The 23,839-nt window shown below is 38.6% G+C and overlaps 1 long non-coding RNA gene across 1 annotated transcript; it reads right to left on the bottom strand.

The window, feature by feature from the left end:
- Nucleotides 1-693: 693 nt before the first annotated feature.
- LOC113945357 lies at nt 694-18,482 on the bottom strand. Its single transcript, XR_003527056.1, has 3 exons — nt 18,460-18,482; nt 2,717-2,774; nt 694-707 (listed from the first exon to the last, which is right to left on the bottom strand). It is a non-coding gene; the product is annotated as an uncharacterized LOC113945357 (long non-coding RNA).
- Between the last annotated feature and the right edge of the window lie 5,357 nt (nt 18,483-23,839).

The raw sequence follows: 23,839 nt of genomic DNA, 5'->3' as shown, positions 1-23,839 counted from the left end.
TGTGAAAATGCACTTTTTTTCCAGTTTCAATTTTTATTGAAAAGTTATTTATTTTATAAATTGGTATCAAGGTGATTTGTTCACCTGTCTAACTAGTTTTACTATTCTACCTTTATTACGTTCATTCTTATCACTTGGGAATCAGAACCATAAATCATTTGGGTTTGTTTTTCACATCCTGAGTCCTACTATTGGAATTGCATTCCATCCTCAGCATGCTACTGTCGTAAGTCCACCTCCTCCTCTCCCAGTTATTAACTGGGAGATTAGAAACTATATTTTTTAATTTGTATACATTTTGTAACTCTTATACTGCACGTATGAAGCACTTAGGGTTGTCCACTGCATTTTGCTGGGACTTTTGGGTCTTTTGACAATTTACTCTGTTGTTTCCCTTTGCTGTTGTTATTACCTCTCTCCCGCTTACTGCAGACCTCCATTCCAGTGTCAGGGCTGCTCTGTGGCTGGCACTGCTTACTTCTACCTTGGGAACCTCACCTGTCCTGTACAACTTCCAGCATCAAATGTGGGATGAGAGGCATCAGACACATGAAAGAACTAGATAGGGAAATGCAAGGTAATCTCTTCATGATGAAGCACTCCCTGAGCTAAGGTTCCTGATGGCTGTTCTGGCTGTTGCAAAGAGGTGCTATGGTCCATATCTCTGATTTGTAATATCACAGTTTCAGAGGTTCCCCAGTAATCACCTAGAGGGAGTGAAGATTATTAGATGGTCTCCTGAGATGATCTGTAGTTTCCAGGAGACATTTTGTTCTTAATTTCACCTCCAAAGATGCCAACTGAAACAGAGTTAGAAGATAATTAACTGCAGCAAACATTTAGAATTTAAAATGAGAATCAATTTAAAAGAACAGGAATTAATTTAAAAGAGATAGTTTGAAAATGTGTAGTTGAAGTTTTCTTTTAGCAAACTTGGCTTTCTAACAAAAAAATTCCCCTGTATTTACTCAACTATTAAACAAACCTGCAGGTCACCTCGTTTCTCTGCTCTTTTGTTGTGGCTGTCAGATTAAGTGACCTTGCTTCTTTAAGAAGATTGGCATAAAATGGAGGCTGTTTATTTCTAATTGCAAGCTTTGCGTGTGACAAGGCCATATTACTTCTTCTTGGTCTAAAACTGGTCATAGAATAAATGTCTGCTCAATGGCTATTGATGGGAAAATCTCATCTGTTGCCTTGGCAGCTTCAGTATTTAGAAGCTGAAAACCCAGATGTGAGCTTGCATTGTGCTTGTTTATGACTGACACAATCTGCAGGGCCACTCAGTCCTGTAAAATATTCAAGGCTTTTCCCTTGCTCTAGATAATTTAGCTGCAGTGTCTTTCCTGGGCTACACATTTTGTCCTGACACTGTGTGGAATTTATAGGGAAGGGGTAAAGGTGGAATGAAACCTAATTTTGTGGAAATGAGTCAGAATTGCTATCTTCTGAGCATCAATTGTGAAACACAGAGGGTTGGCTGCCTCATTGAGGAAAGCCCACCTGTGCCACGGGTATTTTTACAACTGCACTCCTATTTCCATGGAAAAGCCTTTTGAATTCGCTTGTACTGTGTCAGATGTCTGCAAGCCAAACAACAACTGCATTACTTTCTGTGCTATAAGGACAACCTGGTTGCTGGCCCATAAAATAATAATGGGAGAGCTACAACAAATCCTCCAAGAGATCTGCTCATTTGAGAAACATCCATAAAAGCTGTGTTTCTATTTACATGCAGAAGACCCTCTGATCCTGAAGGAGATCCCAAGCATAGGTATGAACCTCATATAATCAGTCACATTTGCTTTACAGGTAATGTCATTTTTGGTGCATCTGCTCTCAGACATACCACTGCAAATAGTGCTGCCAATTAATAGTTCTCCTTTGCCTCAAAGTTTAGAGGAAAAAACAGAATGCTGCTGACAAAAAAAACATAAAAATGCAGACTCTGCTAGCCAGCTCTGAACATTGCTTTATTAAGCCTGGTATTCCGCATCCAAGAGCAGCTAATGTGTCATGCTTCAGAGGAAAGGCAAACCCCACAATTTGTGCAAAGCCATAAAATAGAAGTAGTCCTTGCCGAGCCTAAAGCCATAAGCTTATTCCCTGAAGCATAAGATTTGATTATATGTTTGTTTCTTGGGAGAAGAGCTGTGAGTATTTAAGCTTTTCAGGCTGGAGATCATGCATTAGATTAACCTGGAGGACTCTGAGGCCCATGTAGAACAGATTGTGGAATTCCCTTGGCAGAAATGAGCTAAGCAGCCATTACTAACATGCTGTCATACTGTTAACTGGAGCCGAATGACAAATTCGTAGGAAATTTTGGTTCTATTTCTGCTTTTAAGTGATCAGCGAGAAGCTTGTGATTTCTTCCGGGTGTAAGTAGCAACCTTATTTCCCACACAGTTTCTAAGTTTGTGCTGTGTTTGCAAACATTATAATCTGGTATGAATAGTAGCTGGGATTGAAGAGCTGGATCATTATGCTTGTTCGCCTCTCTAATTGTGAACTGCCTACAAGGCCTGGGAAGCAACTATTTTGGCTCTGTTCACTCTTTTCTACCTACCTCTAAATCATCTTTCTTTTTTCCATTCTAGGCAGAACAAAGTAATTTTGTTTTTGCTTAGGCCTTTAATTTTTTTTAATTGCTTTTATCTGTTTGTTTGCTCTGGAGCTATGTAATATTTGCCAAGGAAACCAATGTAGACAGTACCTATGGCTCCAGTCACACATAGTTTGGGGCTGGTCCAAGTTTTGTGAGGAAGATTCCTCTAGAGTAGGCAGATGGAAAAGAAAAAAAAAGAAAAAAGTTGTGATTTGAACTGTTATCCTGTGGCTTGTGAGCAACCTCACGAAAGTCAAAGAAACTGCAAAAAGATTTGGTTTTGCACCAAAGATGAGTTCAGATATTGCCTGGCTCAGGAGCAGGAAGAACACAGAGGCCTTTTAAAATGCTCCTTGCACCACCCTTCCTTTATGACCTGAAGGACATGATGCATGTTCTTCAGTCATCCTGCAGTATCCAGCTGGAATTATTTGTGGACTATCAGTAGCCAGGTACACTTACATTCAGCCTAGACTCACAAACTGCTACTCTTGCCTATGAAACCTGAGAATAAGAAGTTGAGTGCCTTTGTGGCAGCATTAATCTGGTTAATTCACTCTTCAGTGCTTCAGAGAGTTAAAAAATCAAAGTTCAACCCAAAGTTTTGGTATGAGCAAAAGCTTCTTTCCCACCTGCTCTAGTTTCGGACAGAAAATGCATTTTTGCCTTCATACAGTTCTTTGACTTGTGAAGTTCTTTGACTTAACTGGGAGGTCCTGCAGTATTTCCTTCAAAAGTGGTAAAGTTCTTTTAGCTTCCAGTAGGAGTTAAGGGCAGTGAACAGTTCCTAATGCCTCCCAGCATAACATTTCATAACAACTCTTACATTGCTCCCCCTGTTTCAGCAATAACATCTTTGTGACTGAAGACTAAAGAACTGACAGCAACAGTTGACACTTGCATGTCAGAGAAGTTTCAGCTCTGCCAGTACAGAGTAGCTTTGTTGTCTTCTGGGTGTACTTTAGGCTTAATTTTGATCTACAGCAAGAACTTGGAGACTATGAGTACCATCCATTGCTTAGATTGGATGCAGGTCCAGGCATTGCCTCCAAACCACCTAGACCCTGCTGTTTTCTCCCAGCTGCACAAGATGGATTGCTGGCTTCATGGGACTGAGGTGGTGGGGTAGGACTGAGGAACATCTCTTTCTAGAGATGTGGTCTCAGGGCCCTGCTTAAAGCAATGGTAGGTGAACCTGGCTTGTTGCCTTCACTTGCCATCTTATTTTTCTCTCATGGTTATTGGATTGTTGATGGAGTCTGTCACAATCACCTGACCCACTCTGCTCACCTTACTCAGGTACATTGTTTTGGTCAGGGAACTCATATGCTTAGGATGTCCATTATGGATTACTCCTGTAGTCTGGACCCGTAATAGCCCTGAACAACTTAGAAAGAAACCCATTTTTCAGAATCACTTGTAAAATGTGATCAATATTTCTGGTTTCAAGGGTATTGCATATTGACAGAAAGTAGTAAGTGAAAAGTATTATTTTCAAGTTACAAATGGTGATATTTCCTGTCTTCTATTTACTCCAATTTTTTTAATCATATGACTGACTTTTTCATCAACCAGTTGTTTATATTCTTGCAAACACTGAAAGAACTTATGAATGTATTGATTTGGATGAGAGATCACCTACAAAACAGTGTAAGGAGATGTAGCTAATAAAAAGTTATTCTGCAGAAAATAAGTTTTCCCTCTTTGGAGCAGTGAAATTTACTATCAAAAATATCCATAAAAAGTCAAATTATGGCAAAAAGCCAAATTGTTTACAGGTGAGTCCTGCTGTCCAGAAGCATACCATCTTCCATTTCATAAGACCTAAAACCTCTATTCTGGTGGCAAGTGCGAACTTATATTAAGTTATAAGACACAGAATAGTCCCTTCATTTCTATTTTCAGGCATTACTCCCTGCTGAAGACTGTCATCTGTATTATTTATTTTCTTGGTTTCAGATATCTTGCCTTCCAAATTTATGTTCTTTTAGGAGTAAAGATAAAAACTGATTTATGTAAAAATATTTTGATATTAACATAAAACATAATTCAGACAAAAAAAAACCTGCTATCACACTGCAGCACCAGCAGCCCAAATACCTTAGAAAGCAGAAAGCAAAAGGGTTCTATAACGGAACTGAGAGGTGGTGCTCTTCTTGCTGCTCTGAAGTTCTTAAAAATTGCCTAATCTTTAAGATTTTAGGGGGCTATAATATCAACAGCACTAGTACAAAACATTTTCAGGCTTCCAGAACAGTTGAATTCAATTTCCAAACGTGGAAGATTTTAATTTCCTTGGAGCCAGGATGGGAGCAAGGTGGTGGTCTCCTCACAGGCTGACATTTTCCTACCATTTTGCAGTAAGATTGCTTGCAATATAAAATTGCAAAAACTTGTTAATATTTGCCAGTGCAGCTGGACCCCCAAAACTTTATTTAAGGTTATAAGAACAACAGAGGAGTATCAGATTACAAATGTCATCTTCTAGTTCACTGTTTTGGTCTCCTTCTTCTCCACCCAGTCAGCAGAATGCATCTTAGACACTCAACTAGCATCACATTTTCAAGGTGTCTCTTAAAACTTTGGTTTTTTAACTTAAAGGTTTTAATCCTGAATTCCTCTTCTTCTTGTTCCTTGATGGAGCTGTTCTCTCTTTACTCACACTGCAATCTGTCCCAAATTCAAGCCAACAAATCAAGCTAGTGGTTTGACAGAAGTGACATGAATGGGTTTTTTACAAGCAGTATTTTTGGAATTCAGGTGTGTCTTTCACAGTGTTTGGTACTGTGTTCCCTGAAATTATGATGTTGTTTCAATTTGAAAAGAAAAAGAATCAATGCTGGCTTTGTCATAACTTATTCTTTCCAAGGTTTCTGTGTTAGGAAGCATGTATAATGAAATGCATGTTGAATATATAACACATTAAAATATAGGAGAATATAACTTTAACACAGGCTTCCTGTACTGCCAGTAAATAAATTCTAATATATAATCGTGGTGGTTTGGGCTAGGCCTTCCTTGGTGACCAGTTTGTAACCAAGGAAGGGTCCAGATTTACCCAGTATTCCCTACGATTTTTACGTAAGCCAGATTATAAGAAGAAAGGAGAAGAGGCCTTCGCTCTTTTTCCTTCCAGCGGCTTGGAGGTGCAGGTTCCCTGCTGCTGAGTCTGCCGTGTTGGGGAGCGAGGCCTGGTAAGACCTTGTCGACCCTGGGAGGCGGAGGTTGCCGGTGATTGTCCCGGAGCGACTCTCGGTTGTCCCAAGGAGAGTGGTGGGATATTTCTTTGCTAACTCTTTAGTTACTAGATCTCAGGCTACAGATTGGGATATATATATATATATATATATATTACTTTGGTTTTGTTCCCTTTCCCTTCCCTCTTCCCCTTCCCTTGTGAAATTGTATATATTTTAAATTGTATATATATTTCAACTGTAACATAAGTGTAAATATATTTATATATATCACTTTAGCTGTCTCTCTCGTTTCGGGTTTTCTTAGTTGGTTGTTTTTCTCCCTCTTCTCTCCGAGGTTTGGGGCAGGGGGGGGACTTCTGGTGGTAAGGTTTGGAGACTGGGCAGGGAGCCAGCTTCAAACCATATCAATAATGCAAACTCTTATTCTCACAATGTTTTTGTCTTGAGGGATACTAGACAGCTATAGAGTAACGCTGAGCCTTGCAGTCAGTACACCTATTAACCACTTAGTGATAGACTACATTGGGGGTAGTTCACACATTAATTTCTTCATTGATCAAAATAATGTTTAGGGTAAAGGACCTCTGCTCACAGGAAGCCATTTGGATTTGCATGAGTTTGGGGAGATCTACAATTTACACTGTAGATGAAAATTTTGTGACACGCTGGTATGCAGAAACTGGATTCTTTCTTTGAGCTGGACTGAGGATCAGAAAATGTCTTGCATGAGAATTCTCAGACAAGGAGATTAGTTTTTTTGTTTAATTTTAGCCTCCTCAATTCTTAAATTAAGTTCATAGTGCCAGCATAGCTGAAAGGGAGACACTGATGGCAGAAACACTTTAGGACAGCATTGCTGCTCAAAACCTTCATCTTGGAAAACTATAGCCTCTCAAGTACTCATTCATCTTTCCTCAGTTTATTGTGTTTTCCATCATAACTGCTGAATTTTAGATGGAGAATGTACTTCCTATTACCAAAGCTGATTTCTCTCTCTGAGGAGCTGGCTTCTCTTTGTGCATTACTGTACTTTAGCACACAAACATGAATTGTCAAAATCTCACTTTAATTTGAACTATACTTTGTAAACTGAAGCAGCAGAGCCCAGTAAGCATTTTCATAAGCTACAGTATTAGTGTACTGGTGTCTCTTACCTGAGTAGCTCAGCACTAGCTGGGATCTTGCCAGCTTGTTCTCCTTGAGAAACTGATAACACAAGCCGGATGTTTTTCTTGGTGCTGATGATGTACAGTGGGTTTACATAAATGGCCTTGCTTCTCCTATGGGAGGAGAAAAACAGTAGAGGGCTCCCCTACTTACAATTCCCAAGCCTATTTCCAGCTATCTTACTCCACAAAGGAGTAAACCTAGTTGCTCCGGATTGTACCTAAAGGTGCCAAATATTTTCCAAAGTTTTTTCAAGATCTGAGATTGCCTTCAGGTGAGAACCAAGGTTGAAGGCAGCCTTCAGAGGCTTCCCAATCAGAAACCCACCAGGGGCTGGGCAGGAAAAGGATCTGCCCAGACATGCAAATAGAGGAGAGCAGCTTTCTCACCTGAGGCTTTACAAAACAGCTTCTCTCCATCACTGGGTGTCTTTAACAAAAAAACCCTGCGCAAAAGGGGACTGATAACTAAACTTAAAGAAGGATTAGGTATTTTATTTCTTGGTTTCAGATAAGAAAAAATAAATGTTAATTACTATAATTTTTGTTTTTGGGTTAATGTGGCTTAAGAAGGAATTAAATAACACAATTTAGAACACTTCATAGAAGACAGATAATGAAGTTTGTTTTTTTCCTAGCAATGCTTTTTTAAAAATAAATATTTTACTTGCAGAGGACCTTCACTTCTTCACTTATTACTTGTCAAAGATGACATTTTTTAAAACAGATATTTATGAACCAGATGCTTATTTATCTTGAGTAATATGTTACGGCATCAAATTTGGAAATTCAGTCATTTTCAGGAAAGTATAATGCATATATTTGCTTCCTACTGTTATGAAGGATTGTACTGGGTACTTATGGCTAAACATAATTGAGCATATGACTCAAGAGTTTTCCTGAATGGGCATATACAAAGAACCACATTTATGAAATTTGCTGATTTAGAGTTCATGTACAAAATGAATTGTCATATTAATGTCATATTATTGGCTGAAATTAACCTCATGATACCTTATAAATTTATTTTGATTTATTATATTGAAAAAGATTCTGGGCAGAACTTAAAAGAACAACCACGTTACAATCTATACTGAAGAAATATGTAAAAGGCAATCTTGATTATTTTCTGTGTCTGTGTTAAATATTACATTTTAAATAGCATCAAACTACCAGCATCACCCATGGCAGATTTAGTGACCAGAGCATGTGCTTCATGTTGATCACCAACTCTCCTTTCAAAAATCTGATTTAAGACTTGAGACAATCTTGATCTTTCCTGGTTCTATTCATGGAGTCCTTGTACTGCCCATCAACACTGACGCATGAAATCCTCCTAGATCTGGAAGTACCTATTCCATTTTCCTCTCTGAGTTTCTAGTCAAGAAATGAAATTGGTGGTCTCCATAGTACTAAGTGAACACAAAGTAGACTTAATTCTGACTTGGGAACATTTAACACTTATTTTGCAGTTGCTCAAAATGTCTAGAGAAAATCTAAGACAATGACTAAGCAGGACTGTGTTTTTCTTGGTAGGAATAAATTACAGAAACATTTTTTCTTAATTCACACTGGTGTATTAAAATGTTTTGTAAAACAGATCACCTGCAGAAATGAGGGGATGAATATTATTAGTATCTGTATGAGTCATATACAAGCAATAAACAGAACTTAATTTTTCCCAAGTAAATATTGCTGCCACCTTCTTTTACAGTAATAAGTAGTTAAGACTGTTAGACCAACCTCCAAAACCCTCTCCAGAAATGGAGAGTGTTGACAGTTCTTGTGACTCATGCTATTTATTATTCTCTACAACAATCTAAGCAGTTTCCTGCTCTCTCTACCTCATACATATAGAGTCTGATTCAAAGGCCTGAAAGACAGAATCAAGGGGGAAAGGCAGAGGGAGACAGTAGAGTATCTAGGAATCAAAACCTAGAAAGACCAAAGTAAGAACCAATTTTCAAGTGTGACATTTCATTTTTTCCCCTGTTGTATAATGAGGTGCAAGAGAAGACCCAAGAGGTGAAATAAAGACGCATATGTGAGTTGCAGAACACCAGTGTGTATGACTTGGCTCTGAAGTAGGTATGGTGAGATTTATTAGATACAGTAAGGCTTAGGACAGCTAGTTTTATGTGCTTGTCTTGATCGTTGTGAACTAACATTTTACCTTTTTTTCACCTGCGATTAGTCAGAAGTTTAGAAATTGAGAACTTTCTTGCAATAAACAGTTCATTAAACATTCTAATAAACTAAATAAATGACAAAAAAAATTACAATTTATATTAGAAATCATACTTTAAAATTCTACATCAGCTCTAATCCTGAGCTCTAGCCATTGCAATTCCTGTATCTGACTGGTTGTTTTAAACTTTTTGATCAGATGATAAATCATATTGATAGAAAAGAGACATTATACTTTAGAGAAAACAAATCTGAGTAACATCATACTGACAGATTCTTTACAGATTGAATTGTCAGGATTGAATTCTCAGACACAAGGAGAATGAATATGGTATTAGCCTGCACTATTATTCAGGATAACTCAATCATAATAGGGACAATACTTATGGTACATTAAAGGAAATCTGTGTGCTTGAAGAGGAGAAACCCCACTAATAATAGCAGGAAATTTCATTTACGACATGCATAAGTGGAGTGTGTCACAGAGAATAATTTTAGGCATCATAAACTACTGTTTCTTGGAAGAGTTATTTCAAAAAAGCTACAACAGGAAAGCTAATTAGTCCTGATGAAGTCATGAACGACAGGTAGAACAAAGTTCAAGGCATAATCACAAAAAATTTTCTCTAACATTAGTATAAAAATACACTAAAATTTAACAGCCTTATTGGAAAAGAAAAATGTGTATGGTTTGATTAAAAGGAATTGAATAAGAGTGTGCAAAAGCATGAGATTCTTGTAGGCGACGTGAAGATTTCAGATATCACAGTGGAAGGATTGGGTAAATACATATTGCTTAACAAAAGAAAAGATTCTGAAAGAACCATGTAAAATCAAAATGATAAGCAAAATTCTATCATCATTAATCACATAGTCTGTTAGAATGAAAAGTCACACTTAAGAAATAAAAGGAAGACTTGTCCAAATGAGAAAATTTGAAAGGAGAGTACATACTCTCTAGTTGAACATAAGGCCATAATAGGGGACGCCAAAAATTATTTTGGCAAAGAACTTGCTTTAAACATTAACAAATACTAAAAGTTCCTCAGAAACAACAAACGTAGGAATTTTACCGGCTTGTACTGTGGATTCCTTGTTGAGATATAAAGAAATAAGGTCATAGCAAAAAAACATAGAATCGTGGAATGTTCAGATTTGGAAGAGACCTTAAAGATCATCAAGTCCCAACCCTGCCACTATGGGTAGGTATATCTCCCATTGGACTATGTTACTCGAGGCCTTATCCAACCTGTTTTTGAACACTGCCAGAGCTGGGGCATCCACAAACTCCCAGGGCAACCTGTTCCAATATCTCACCACCCTCACAGTAAAAAATTTCTTCCAACATTGCCAGCTGGTTGAGGGAGGTGATTGTCTCTCTCTACTTTGCACTGGTGCAGCTCCGCCTTGAATGTTGTGTGCAGTTTTGGTCTCTGCAATGTAAGAAAGACACTAAGCTATTAGAGAGCATCCAAAGGAGGGCAATAGAGATGGTGAAGGGCCTTGAGGAGAAACCATATGAGGAGCGGCTGAGGGCACTTGGACTGTTCAGCCTGGAGAAGAGGAGACTGAGGGGAAACCTCACTGCAGTTACAACTTCCTTGTGAGAGGAGGCTTAGGAAAAGGTTCTTTATTCAGAGTGTGGTTGGGCACTGGAACAGGCTCCCCAGGGAAGTGGTCACAGCACCAAGACTGATAGAGTTCAAGAAGTATTTGGATGATGCTCTCAGGCACGTGGTATAACTCTTGGAGATGGTCCTGTGCAGGGCCAGGAGCTGGACTCGATCCTTGTGGGTCCCTTCTAAATCAGCATGTTCTGTGATTCTGTCTTACCACTACCTTGGATTTCTACTTTGGCTTCCCTGTTGGCCCCCTTCAGATACTGGAAGGTTGCTATGAGGTCTCCATGCAACCTTCTCTTTTCCAGGCTGAAAAGCCCCAACTTCAGCCTGGCTACTTATGTTGGGGGCACCAAAACTATACACAGCACTCTAGATGGGGTCTCACAAGAGCAGAGTAGAGGGGCAGAATCACCTCCTTCTACCTGCTGGCCACCTCCTTCTACTTGCTGGCCACAATCCTTTTAAGGCAGCCCAGGATTCCATTGACTCTCTGGGCTGTGACCAAAGAGAATAAAAAACACATAGGAAAACTATATAATTAATATAACTTTTTTTTTCCTAAAGAGATATCACTTATCCATGAATCTTATCAATATTTGAGGTAAGGAATTAATTAAAGGATATTTAGGCAGGTCTGGATTGAAAATAATCTTTTCACTCACTGACGACTTAAGGAAATGGAACTGTAAATAGAGATTGTTCACTTCTAGATTAAAAATTGCATAATGAACATATATATACTGTTGGTCCAGAAAAGATTAAACAAAGCTTGGAAAATTTGATCAGAAACACGGAGCAAGGAAAAACAAAACAGACTAAAATTTTTTGACTTTGAAAACTCTAAAGTAACTAATTGCATGGAGAAAGTGGATGTATTCAGAAGATAGCATTGTATGAAAATATAAGTAGGCTTGTCAGAAACAAGATGAAAAGGAACGGTTTTCCACATAAAACATCATTAAGCAGATGAACCTAAAGGTTTTGATACTGAAAATAGACTTGAGCACTAGACTTGAGCACAGCAAAGAACAAAACAAATTCACAAAGAGCAATCCAGTAGGAGTCATCAAAAATGGGTGGCTAGATTGCATCCGGATTGAATCTTTGGATCAGGGACGTCTGAAACCATACTGTGCTGAATGGTGGGTTGACATAACAGGGAATTTCCAGTGGATGATCGTCTAATACTTCCACCTTTTGATAAACTTATGTCACTGGTCAGTGAGGTTTATATCTGGCCATATATGACTATTTTTATGGTTTTAGCTTTGTATTTCCTAGTGGATATTTTTTGCCTAGTCAGGTTGTATAATGGAAGGAACATATTTTAAGAAATCACTTTCATGACATTATGAATAATTGTGATATTTCTATCTACAATAATTCTATTAATATTATAAATGGAACATTTATCAAAGATGGCTTTTCAGTTTTGATCCAGTTTCTATAATTTTTAATGTGAAGTTCTATTTGACCTCAGGTCAAGGTCTTCCTTAATTGTTTACATTTAATGTGGGGACTCTTCATCCATGGAATTTTTTTCTCCTAGTCACTGCTAACTCAATTTCATCTCACAAAATGAATTTATCGCATTTAGATTGTATCAAATGGTAGTAGAGTGTGAAATCTAAGCAAGTATATCTCATGACATTTCTATCCTTCTTTTACCTTCTATTGTTTTAATGAACCACTTTAGAAAGTCCAGATGTCTGGTTTTTTTTTTTTTAATCTTTCTGTATTAAAATTGACCTTCTAACACTGCTTTCTCCTTTACAAGAATTCTTAGCTGAGCATTCATGATGGGTGATTGGTATGGAATTTTAATTTTTCCATTTTCAAATTGTATAATCTGAATTTAGAAGAGATTCAAAGGGCACAGTGTGGCCTTTACAGCATTCTTAGTTGTGGATCTATGTTAGGTACAAATTATTCTATTCAAATCCCAGTTTTTGTTGAGGCTAAGATTAGCTCAGTTGGTTAAAGCATGGTGTTAATAACACCAAGGTCATGGGTACAATCCCCACACTGACCATTCACATAAGAGGTGGACTCGATGATCCTCATGGGTCCCTTCCAACTCAGCATATTCACTATGTCTATGAAGTGTATCACTAACCATAAACAATAGCAGGATCTTCACTATGTCTGTGAGGTAGATTTATGTTCCCACGTACTTTGTAGGAAACAGAACCTAAATTTCATGCTAAACTTTCTGTTAAGCAGGACTTAAGCAAAAGGATCATTTGCCACTAGCTTGAACGTAAAATGGTAAAAATTACAAAATAGCTAATTACAGAATAAAATCATTTAAAACCCAATTTGAATCATAACAACATGCATTTGAACAACTTATGGTAGTGAACATTGAATTGCATCATTTGAACTTCATACCATAGCACCTGGGGTTGGTTTGCATTTCTTGCTTGAAAAGTTAGGTTTGTAAACTTTGAAATACATCAGACTTGAGCAAGGGCTGGAAAAAAGCTGTTATTTCAAAGAGGAGAGCAAGGAAAGATCTTTGTGAGATGAATTGCCTGGATCTGTGAATCTGGATTTTACAAATGTTCCCTGCTGTTCAGACCAAGGAAAGAATCCCAAGGATTTTTTTGGTCACCTTGGCCACATCTTTCTTCCTAATAATTAATTTATGTGTCATACTTCACATGTAGGCTTTTATGCATCCTGTTTTAAGTCCTATGTGAGTTTAGTAGCCTATCTTGGAGTTATGGATTTTATAAGGTAGTGACAGCCAAAGCTCAGATTTGATATGCAGAAGTCTTTGTATGGATCTCATTTTTTTATCAGAATGACCTAATGGAGGAAATACAGCAAAGTATGTATGCAGAAGACATTGTACATAGGATCTCATCTAAGAGGAGAAACTACCTGTTTCTACCCAGAGATGAGTCTGAGAGTCCCTCTGGAATCTGACAAACATCAGAGAAAAATCTGCTCTGCAACTCCAAGTCTTTTAAATCAGACTGAAGCCTTCAGAAAAGTGTTGCAGGCAGTGAACACATTTGATGAGCCAGACAATTGTTACCATCTTGTTTAATGCTGGTAAATATAAGACTGTCCTTCAGCATCTAAACAAGCTTATTTCTCTCCAAATAGGTTAACTTCATCTTTCCAGTTAAAGTACCTTGTCTATGATGATGTATTTAAGATTTGCTGGAATTAAGTACAATTGTAAAAAGTTTTTCATCCTTTTATCAGTAAAAGTCACAGTCAAAATGGACTTTTGTGTTTACCGAATGTGAGACTTGGACTTTGAGGAGTGTAAGTAAAAAGATTCAAAAAGGAAGCAGTAATCTGCCTGCTCCCTGATAGAAGGTGAATTAGAAATACAGTATTCCTGCAACATAGGCAACTATAAAGCCTGCAATTCAGCATTGTAACTTGCTCATTTAGGTGAGTTCATACATTTATGGAATGTATGAATTAATCTGTTTTACAGAAGAAAAATTTTTGAAGTGTTCATGTGGAGGGAACTTAAATGGACAAAAAAAAAAGGACATTTTTGGGACCTGCCTATGGGCTACATTTTGCTACATTTTCTGAGATGCAAATTTAAGTCTCAGAACAACAAGCTGAATTTCAGTGTTATGCTTTTCAGCGTTTCCTAAATTTTTGCAATAATCATTCACATGGAAGTGTGCAGTACCTTAACTGACTGATTATTTTGTCAATGAAATTAGTACACTATACATTTAAAAGAAAACTAGATCTAAGGCTGCCTTCAGACCTCAGTTTAGAAATTGAAATATGAGTGGAAAGTTTGTGAATATACATAAGAGTCTGAGAGAAGAAACAGTTGGAGTTGGACATCAAACCAAGTAACACCAGATTTCCTAGACCAGGGTGTTGGAATGGATATTTGCACATTAAATTCTCAATTTTCAGCTCTACCGTAGTGTACTTTTCAGCAGCAGTCAGTACTTGAGCAATAGCCATTGCAGTTATATGGAATTAGTGGTGATTAAAATAAGTTAAAATTTAATGATAAAACCCCACAGCATTGCATCGTTTGATATAAAATATTGCCAATCAAAAAAAAGTAAAGAAAAACCATAATAAGGGTAAAGAGATGAGACAGGATTCAGAAAGTGTGCTTTATAAAATCTCAAACCTGGAATAGAGATAGAACTGATAAATATTTTTTCATTTATCTTATCTTGCAGCTGAGAGGCCACTCCACATATTGAGTACTGTTTGCCCAGATTTACTGTGCCTTCTGTACTATGTGACACATTTACTCTGTGGAGGCTACTAAAGGTTAATGGCTTGGTCACAATCTTCTTATTAAATATGGTACAAACACTAACTTTTTATTCATGGGTCATGAGAGAGTCTCAGGGTCACCTTTTTACAGCCTTCTAAATATTGTCTTTAAATTTATGTCTATTATGTTGCAGGTATTCAGCTCCAGCTTCACCAAACTGCAGAGACCATGAATAAAAAGGAAATTCCACCCTTTGTAAAAAAATTGATCAACAGCCACAAATAAATTGTCCTATTGAAAATAGTCTGAAGAGTTTGGGGAATGTCTCTTGACCTTCCTGAAATATTTCTTCTTTAGTATTACAAGGCAATTACCTTGTCACGGTCATACCTGTTGACCCTAATTCTTCTTCCTGTACAATTATTAACATTGGCTAATACAAGCCATTCTCTGAGCTCACACAGTGGTCTGTCAATCAAAATGCAAACTGAAATTCAGGAACAACTACAAAATGCATGTCGGGACACAAATGGTTTATCAGACTGTAAGATACAGGCTTCATAATGTTTCTTGGCACAAGCAGAGGCAAAGAAGCCTTTTCAGGCTGTACGCACTGTTTGGGACATAGATGTGCCAGTAGGCTGCACAGAACAGCCACCACCGTTCAGGAGAAGAGATCCTGTGATGAAAATCCACAGCTTCTGTCCACACAGTCATCATTCTCCTCGGTTTTTTTCTGCAAAACCTCTGATTCATTTCCACTGCCTTTCTTCAATTTCTCCTAGATCCTTTCATGTGCTCTTCATGTTTAATCCTGCAAAAATGAGCCTGTGCCAGATGGCTGCTGCTTCTTGAAAGACATTGCCTGTCCCTCAGTGGACTCACAGAGGTCTTCAGTCCCCCTACTAGCTTTCAGAAAATGTGCAAAGTTCTGGACATTTGCAATCTCTACCTTAATTTGATTTTGACCAAAACTTTCTTGGGGTTTTAGAAGTTATGAGGAGTCCTTGATAAAGAAGATGGTGTTGTGTCTTCTTGCCTCATGGGCATCCTGATTTCCAGGCATTCTGGCAGAGCTCTTTTTACAGCTCCATTCTCCAATTAATGGTTTTATGCAGGAATTGATACAAGAGAGTAAGGAGAGTTTAATCTGAGAAGTAAAGAGGATTCAGAGTAGTATGATGAATGCAGATGCTTTGATAAAAGCAAGAGATGACTTCCTAGACATGACTCCCTAAGAATGCATAAATAACTTCAGGTTTCTGAGGAGAAATTTAATCTTTTATTAGATCGATACGTACAACTGGCAAAAGCCAAGCTGTTTGGGGCATACTTTTATAGGTCTGAAATGTGAGCACTAGTCTCCATAATTGAATACAGGCTGGGAATGACTACTTCTAATTTAACTGACACTACCCATTTTAATCAATGAGAATTTTACTTCCTTAGTGAAGTGAGGAAGAAGGAACTGTTTGATTTTCCTGCATTATAAGATATTCTGAACAGTGTCAGAATTTACTGGAGCAGAAGACAGTAGTCTTGTTTGCTGCAAAGCTTGTAATTTTTCCAACTATCTCAATGAATCTAACAAACTCTAAAAATCCTAGTTTTATGTTGAGCTCTTTGGGCTGGAAGTCAGTTTAAAGAAAACAGAAGTTCTCTATCAACCGGCTCCTCAGGACGTCTTCCATCATCCCCACATCACCATTGGCAAGTCAGAGCTCAAATCAGTTCAGCAGTTTAATTACCTGGGTAGCCTCGTCTCCTCGGATGGTAAGATTGACGGAGAGATAGACAACAGGTTAGCAAAGGCATATAGTGCCTTCAGAAAGCTTCATAAAAGTTTGGCAAAATAAACACCTGAAGAAAAGTACAAAGATCAGTGTTTACAGAGCCATTGTGCTGTCTACTCTTTTATACGGATCTGAATCATGGGTCATCTACCATCACCACCTGCGACTCCTAGAGCATTTCAATCAACGCTACCTCTGTACAATCCTAAACATTCACTGGTCTGTTGGAGGATGCAAGTTGTGTGAACAATTTCTATTGCATTTCTGTCAGCTTCACCTTGGCATGGCTGGGTGCAGACAGTAAAAAATACTACTCCACTAATATGGCTGCAGGCCTTGTGCCAAGGTGAAGGAGGAGTTCTTTTGGCAAGTTTTATGGACACTTGCTGTGGTCCAATTAGCAGTGGACAACAAAGTATGTTTTCCTTATGTATCCAATGTAGTGTGAACAAGAACTGTGTGTCATTAGCAGTATATAAGCTGTCTTTCCTCTAATACAGGGGACATTTTTACCGGTCATATTGATCTCTGAGCATTCTGTCTATACCCCTCTGCCATTACTGGTCAGATTATGTAACCAATACATCTGTTCTAGAACAAGCAGCAGTCACAAGTATTGAGGCCATGTTGCTGAGAACACAGCTGCGATGGGCAGGGCACATCTCAAGGATGAAGGACCACCGCCTCCCTAAGATCTTGCTTTATGGTGAACTTGCCACTGGCTGCCGCAAGAGAGGAGCCCCGAAGAGAAGATACAAGGACTCCCTGAAACAACATCTCAGCCTTGGCCATATTAATCAACATAAGTGGGCTACTCTGACCTCCAACCGGAAGGTCTGGAGACACACCATCTATAACGCTGCTGCTTCCTTTGAGAATACATGCAGGATCACTCTCAAGGAGAAAAGACAACGCAGAAAGAACTGTGTCTTGCAGAATTTACCACCTAAGGAGTCTTTCTGCTGTGCCTTTTGCAAACGGACACGCCTGTCTCGTATTGACCTTTTTAGCCACCAGTGCGCTTGTAACAAACATGGGTAGAGACCTTTCCCTAATCTTCGTTCACGAAGCCCAGCCATGATGATGACAATACAATGAAGGATGTAACCAAAACATATTCACAGGTTAGCAGGGATGTTTCTCCAGTCAGTCACACTCCTTGAAATTAATGTTAATGATGCTCAGCACTTGCATCTCACTGCTTTTTTTCAAAATAATTTAATTAGACAATATCTGTAGTAATAGTTGGTGAGGTACTTGAACTCAAGAGGAAAGAGTTGTGGGTTTAGGTGGAATATGAAATTAAAAAGCCACTTCAACTTTCCAAAGGAACAGTTAAAACAATAGACTGTCAATATGCTCTGGCTATTCCATCCACAGCATTTGAGTATGTTTAGATACCTGAGATAACATAGGTCACCTATGTCAGCCAAGTCAGTAGCTGTAGGATCCTGTTTCAAGGTTACAGTAGACTGCAGAAAAATAGTGAGGATATGGTTCTATAGTTAATATTATTATGATACACTGTTCAGTCCAGGGAGCAGAAGCAGACTGCCTACTGAGTCCTAGCTGGCAGCAATTACAGTTTCCTGCACACATAGACAATATCTTTATATTCCTCCTGGGTGATCTGACCCTGCTTCCATGTCTTGTACACTTACTTTTAATGTTTCACTATAGTCAGGAGATCCTTGCTTATCCACCCAGGCCTCCTGACTTTGCTGCTTCACTTCCTGCTCATTGGGATAGACAGTTCCTGAACTGTGAAGAGGCATGTTTGAAAATCAGTCAGCTGTAGTAAGCTCCTCATCTTTCTGAGTCTTTATGTCATGGTGTTCTTCTAAGAAGATTAATGAGATCTGCTCTCCTGAAGTAGAGAATGGTGATGCATTCCCCCCCCTCCCCATTCTCTGCTCTTAGGATTCTGAACTCCATCATCTCATGGCTACTGCAGCCAAGGCCACCCCCAGCCTTCATGTCTCTAACTAGTTCTTCTTTATTTGTAAGCCTGAAGTTTGACAGAGCATCTCCCCTCACCAACTTCTTAATCACCTGTGTCAGGAAGTTGCCATCAACGCTGTCCAGAGAACACTAGGACTGCCTGTGCCCTGCTGTGCTGACCTTTCAGCTCACATTGGAGTGGTTAAAGTTTCCCACAAGAGCCAGGGCCTGAGAACAAGAGGCTTCCTCTAGCTGTCTGAAAAGGTCCTTACCTACTTATTCCTGATCAGGAGATCTGTGACAGATACCACAACAGTGGCATCACTCTGATCTGGCTCATCAGCCATGCCAAAGCAGAGTTCCATGCATCCTCTCTGCTCTGTCACGTAAAGTGCAACTCACTCTGTTCACCATACTGTCCTGTCCTTTCTAAAGAACCTGTAACCATTCATGGCAACACTCTGGTCATGTGAACTCACCCACAACATCTCTGTGATCCCCAAGATTGTCCTGTGTAACTGCATGCAGAAATCCTCCTATTCGTTGCACATGCAATCTCCAATGCCAAAAGTCACAAGTTCCCAGCCTTCACCATCAGAGAAGTCTGCATTTTCCAACATGATAAGCACCGGCTTTGCCTGGCCCTCTTTCAGAACACTTTGAGGCTTGAGCTTGTGAATCTAGAGGATCTCAGAGAAGATCCAACCTTCTTTATGGCATCCCTGATGTTGTGCAGCCTGCTGACATCCTACCACTCCTTTGTGCAGCTCCTACACAGATGCTTGCTCAGCACACTCTTTCTGCAGGCCAGGAACCTATCTCCCCAGCCCCAGTCCTGGTGGGATGCTACAGACATGAGTGTACAGAAAAGGTGAAACCTGTGCTCCAGCCCTCTGAAACCTGAAAGGAGCAGAGCCTGCATTCGAAGAATAAGCAGATTGTCAGCATCAAGCAGGAAGTGAAATGAAAGAAAGAAAGAAAAGAAAGAGAAAGAAAAGAAAGAAATGGAAGGAAAGAAAGAAAGAAAAAAGAAAGAAAGAAGGAAAAAGAAAGAAAGAAAAAGAAAGAAATTGCTGTTACTCTTATAAAATGATTGTGATTTAATCCTAATCAAAAAGAGATTAGGATTTTAATTTTACATTTTATGTGTTATAGTTAGCAACTAACTAAAAAAAAAAAAATAGGCTCAGAGTAAAAGCCAGGGTTCAATATCCTGTAAAGGGAGTCAGGTTTAAAATAGATCTAATGTACCATATGTACTGATTTGTCTCTCTCCCAGAATTTAAAAGTCTATAGTTGAAACCAGAGAAACTGGAGATTGCAAGCACATTTTCTGACCCAGAACTAAAATACTACCAAAGAAAAACAATTAGTTCAGCCTAGTGAACTGATCCAACTCCACTCTGACAGAGCTACAGAGACTTATGAGAAAGCTAGTGAGAGTGACTCTGAGTCTGTTTAGAGTGCTGCCTTAGTACCTAGTGCAAGATGCAGTCTCTTTCAGCTAGAAGGAAGAATGTTTCTAAGAGCAACCAAAATAGATGCTAGTCTAGTGACTTTTTGCATAATAAAATAAAAAAAAAATCCTCCAGGGACAGCTGGTAATTAGAAAGTCTCCAAAACTGGTTCATTAAGCCATTTACTGGCCAAGTACAAATTCTGAACAGAGAAAAAGAAATTACAGTCTGTGTTTTAAATGTTATTACATGTTTTAACTGTCATTATGACCAGCTAAAGGAGCTAATGGTATTAGAATTAGTGCCTGCATCTCTGTGGGAAAAGCAGGCTCAGACAGGGCTCATTATACTGTAAGTGGAATGGCCATTTGTTAGCTATCGATTGCAATTCCAGCTATCTGAAGACTGCTGTGCTGTCAGATGCAGCATGGATGTCACGCCCTTTCTAACAGCTCCTGACAGTTACTGGATACGGAATTCCGAGCACAAAAGCCATGTGGGATATAGGGGACTGTCCTGTCCTGTTGCATGGTAAGAAATATATGGACATCTCAGGGAATGAAACCCACAGCTATATAGCTTTTTCTCAAGGAGGTGGCCAGGCAGAAATAGATCCATCCTTAACAAACTTGCTATAAACACACATATAATTCTGTGTGTATACATATAAATATAAAATGGATATTTATAAACATATATATAATAACATATATAAACATAGACATATAAATCAATCAATATGCAAATTTTTGTGCGCATGTGGGTACATGTATTTATGCTTAACTATGTTGGTATATTGTGGTTAAAATTGATGCTGGGATTTTTTTTTCCAAATTTGAATTGAGAAGGACAATTAACAAAATCGTTCCTCTGTTACCTTACAGTGCTGATGAAGCTTACTTCACCAGTAAGCTTCCAGAAACCTCTTATGGATGTTTTTTATGGTGCTATAATTAAAATGTTACAATCTTGAGGAAGGTGCTAAGAAGTGCCTGGCAAATTATCTGACTTCTTCTGAAACATTCAGCATTTTGGAGTTATTGGACAGAAAATTTGAGTCCTATGAAACGAAGCTGATTTACAAAGAAATGTTAAAAGGAGGAAATCTGAATTCTGTCTTTAGAAATCAGGTCTGTGAATATAAAGGAAGGCTGAACCAGAGTTAAATGTTCAGGTTGCCAGCTCAAAGCCCAGGCCAATTGTAGAGGCAGCAATATAGAGAAGCCATGGCTGTTTCAGATAATACAATAAGTGGACAATATCTGCTTGCTTGTGGATAACACAGCATTCCTAGGAATGATTAATGCTGTGATGCTTAAGGGGCGATGAGATGTAGGTGAACCAAGTTTCATCCTTTGCTTGGTCTGCTGTTGGTGGGCATGAGGCTTCTGAGTCCTACATGAATGTTCCTGCTTCTAGATAATCATCTGTTCTTGGAGGGAAAATCTGTTTCCTAATTTACCCAGGGAAAAATATACAAAAAGCCTTGGGGAAAAAGAAAAAATGCACGAAAGGTGTCAGTTCAGTGATATCAACATATTTTTCAGTCATCCAGTGCCCTGAGACACTACAGGAGCTTTTCTGAATAGTTCCTGCCTTCTGAGGAAGCAAGACATGAGGATGCCCTCAGTCCTACCAGGAAATAAATGCCAAAATGGCATGACTTAGCTTAAAATTTAAAACTCTAAGCCTTTTACAGGTAGGGAGCACTGACTATGGTAACAAATTACTGTGTGTGTGAAATAAAACCAGGACATCATTTCATAGGTCAGTAGTGGATATCAGGAAACAGAAGTGAAATGGGGGAAAATGAGTTTTCAGTGATGAAAGTGTCAGTCTAGAGACTGGTTGGTCAAATTCTTTCTACCAGAATTGTTTCTGATAGAAAATTGTGGGAAGAGGAGATAAAGACCAATCCTAATGAACCAATTTTTACTATTAAATTAGAAAATACTTTGATTCTGAAATGATATTTTAATGCTTGATGGGAACATTTGCTGATTGCCACAGATTCCATCACATTTTTTTTTTATTCAACACTTTCAGATGCCTGACAGTACACAATAGTATATCTCTGTATTCAGCTCCTGTATACATTCCATGACATTTATCCACTTTGTTTATCACCAGGGTAGATTAAGTGGTGCTGGAAGGCTAAAAGCATGTAATGGGTCATGTATCACATGGGTTATAAGCCTTGAAATTATGGGATTTGAGCAGTTTTTTCACAGCCTCCAGGGAGGAGTGAACAATTCTCAAAAAACATGTCAGTCTGCACTGTGAGAAAATCTCTTCTTGACCCTAAATCTGAGTGATCAGTTAACTGCTTTGGTTTAATGTCATTTTTATTTATTCATATCTGTTATTCATTTTGTCAGTCTTTAATTATAAGGGCTGAAGTTTTCCTAGGTGGGCAAAGAGTGAGATAGACATTGCACAGATAACTAATGGGGGGTGGTGTTGGTGATAGTAGTTTATGTTTTATATTACCTGCTTTTGTGATTTAAAGAAGTATTCATATTTTGAGGGTTGCAAATACACGTATATGGAGAATTCAGTTTTCTCCAGATAGTTCTCAATAAATTTGAGAAAAGAGAGGCAGAACTGTCCTTGTTCTGACCAAAGCCCATTAGCTCTCTTAGAAAATTTTTTCCTCCTTCTACTTTCCTAGTTACTAATCTTTACTTTCCAGACAAAGACAGTGACAGCTATTTGATGCTGCTCCCACTTTCATTCTCTACCCCTCCCCTCAATCCCAAATGTTATCTGTTTCATTTGAGTGCTCCTTGGCTGCATCTGTTTTTCAGGTGAATACCTGTAAGTTGTATGTTATTTCTCTCCTGTTCCTTTCGGAAACTGGAAATAGACAATTCTCATGGCATAGATTTAAAGGGATGCTTTTTTTCTTATGTAGTTAGGAAAACAATTGCAAAATACTGGATGACTAGGAGACTGGCTACTGTATTTTTACTGGTATTAACTATCAGTGGACTGCTGCTAAAATTCAATCATAGTTGAGGATCCAGGCACAGTTCCATTAGGAAATGAAAGAACTTTTGCCACTGAAAGCAATACAGCTCTGGTTACTCACAGGCAGCACAGTTTCTCACCAGGCAGGTAAGCAAGCAGGGGAGGATGAGCAGATTAATCTGGTGAATATGTGTGAAGTTGTTTAAGACCATATTCCCTGCAGCTGCCCACTCTATCCCTCTGCCCAAAGCAGTGCTACTCCAGCAGCAAGAACAAAGTGTCTCTCTCCTTGAAGCTTCCTTAGCTCAGCTTCTCATCCTTTGTAGGCTTTTTAGTTCATCTTTCCTTGTATTGGCACAAAAGCCATATAAAGAAAATGCAAGTGAATAAAAAACACTGATAGATGTAAATTTCCTCTGCTGTCTGCCCCTGGGGTCAGCAACCAGCTTGTGGCAGGTGTCTAAGGATGGGAACATCTGAGAGTACATCAGCCTATTTGCGAAAGGGTGCCTGTATCCCTCCAATGTAGGTTTCCTTGAGGCCAAAATATTTTTTCTTTAATAAATTTACATAGGTTTTCTCTAGTCTCTTCGCACTGTGTTACCAGCATATCAAGAGCATTAACATGTTTGTTATTAAAATCAACTAATTAATACCAGAATAATTGTTACTT

This window comes from Corapipo altera, unplaced genomic scaffold (assembly GCF_003945725.1).
Source record: "Corapipo altera isolate COAL_440 unplaced genomic scaffold, ASM394572v1 44, whole genome shotgun sequence".
Taxonomy (NCBI): domain Eukaryota; kingdom Metazoa; phylum Chordata; class Aves; order Passeriformes; family Pipridae; genus Corapipo; species Corapipo altera.
This window is presented reverse-complemented; position numbering and strand designations above follow the sequence as displayed.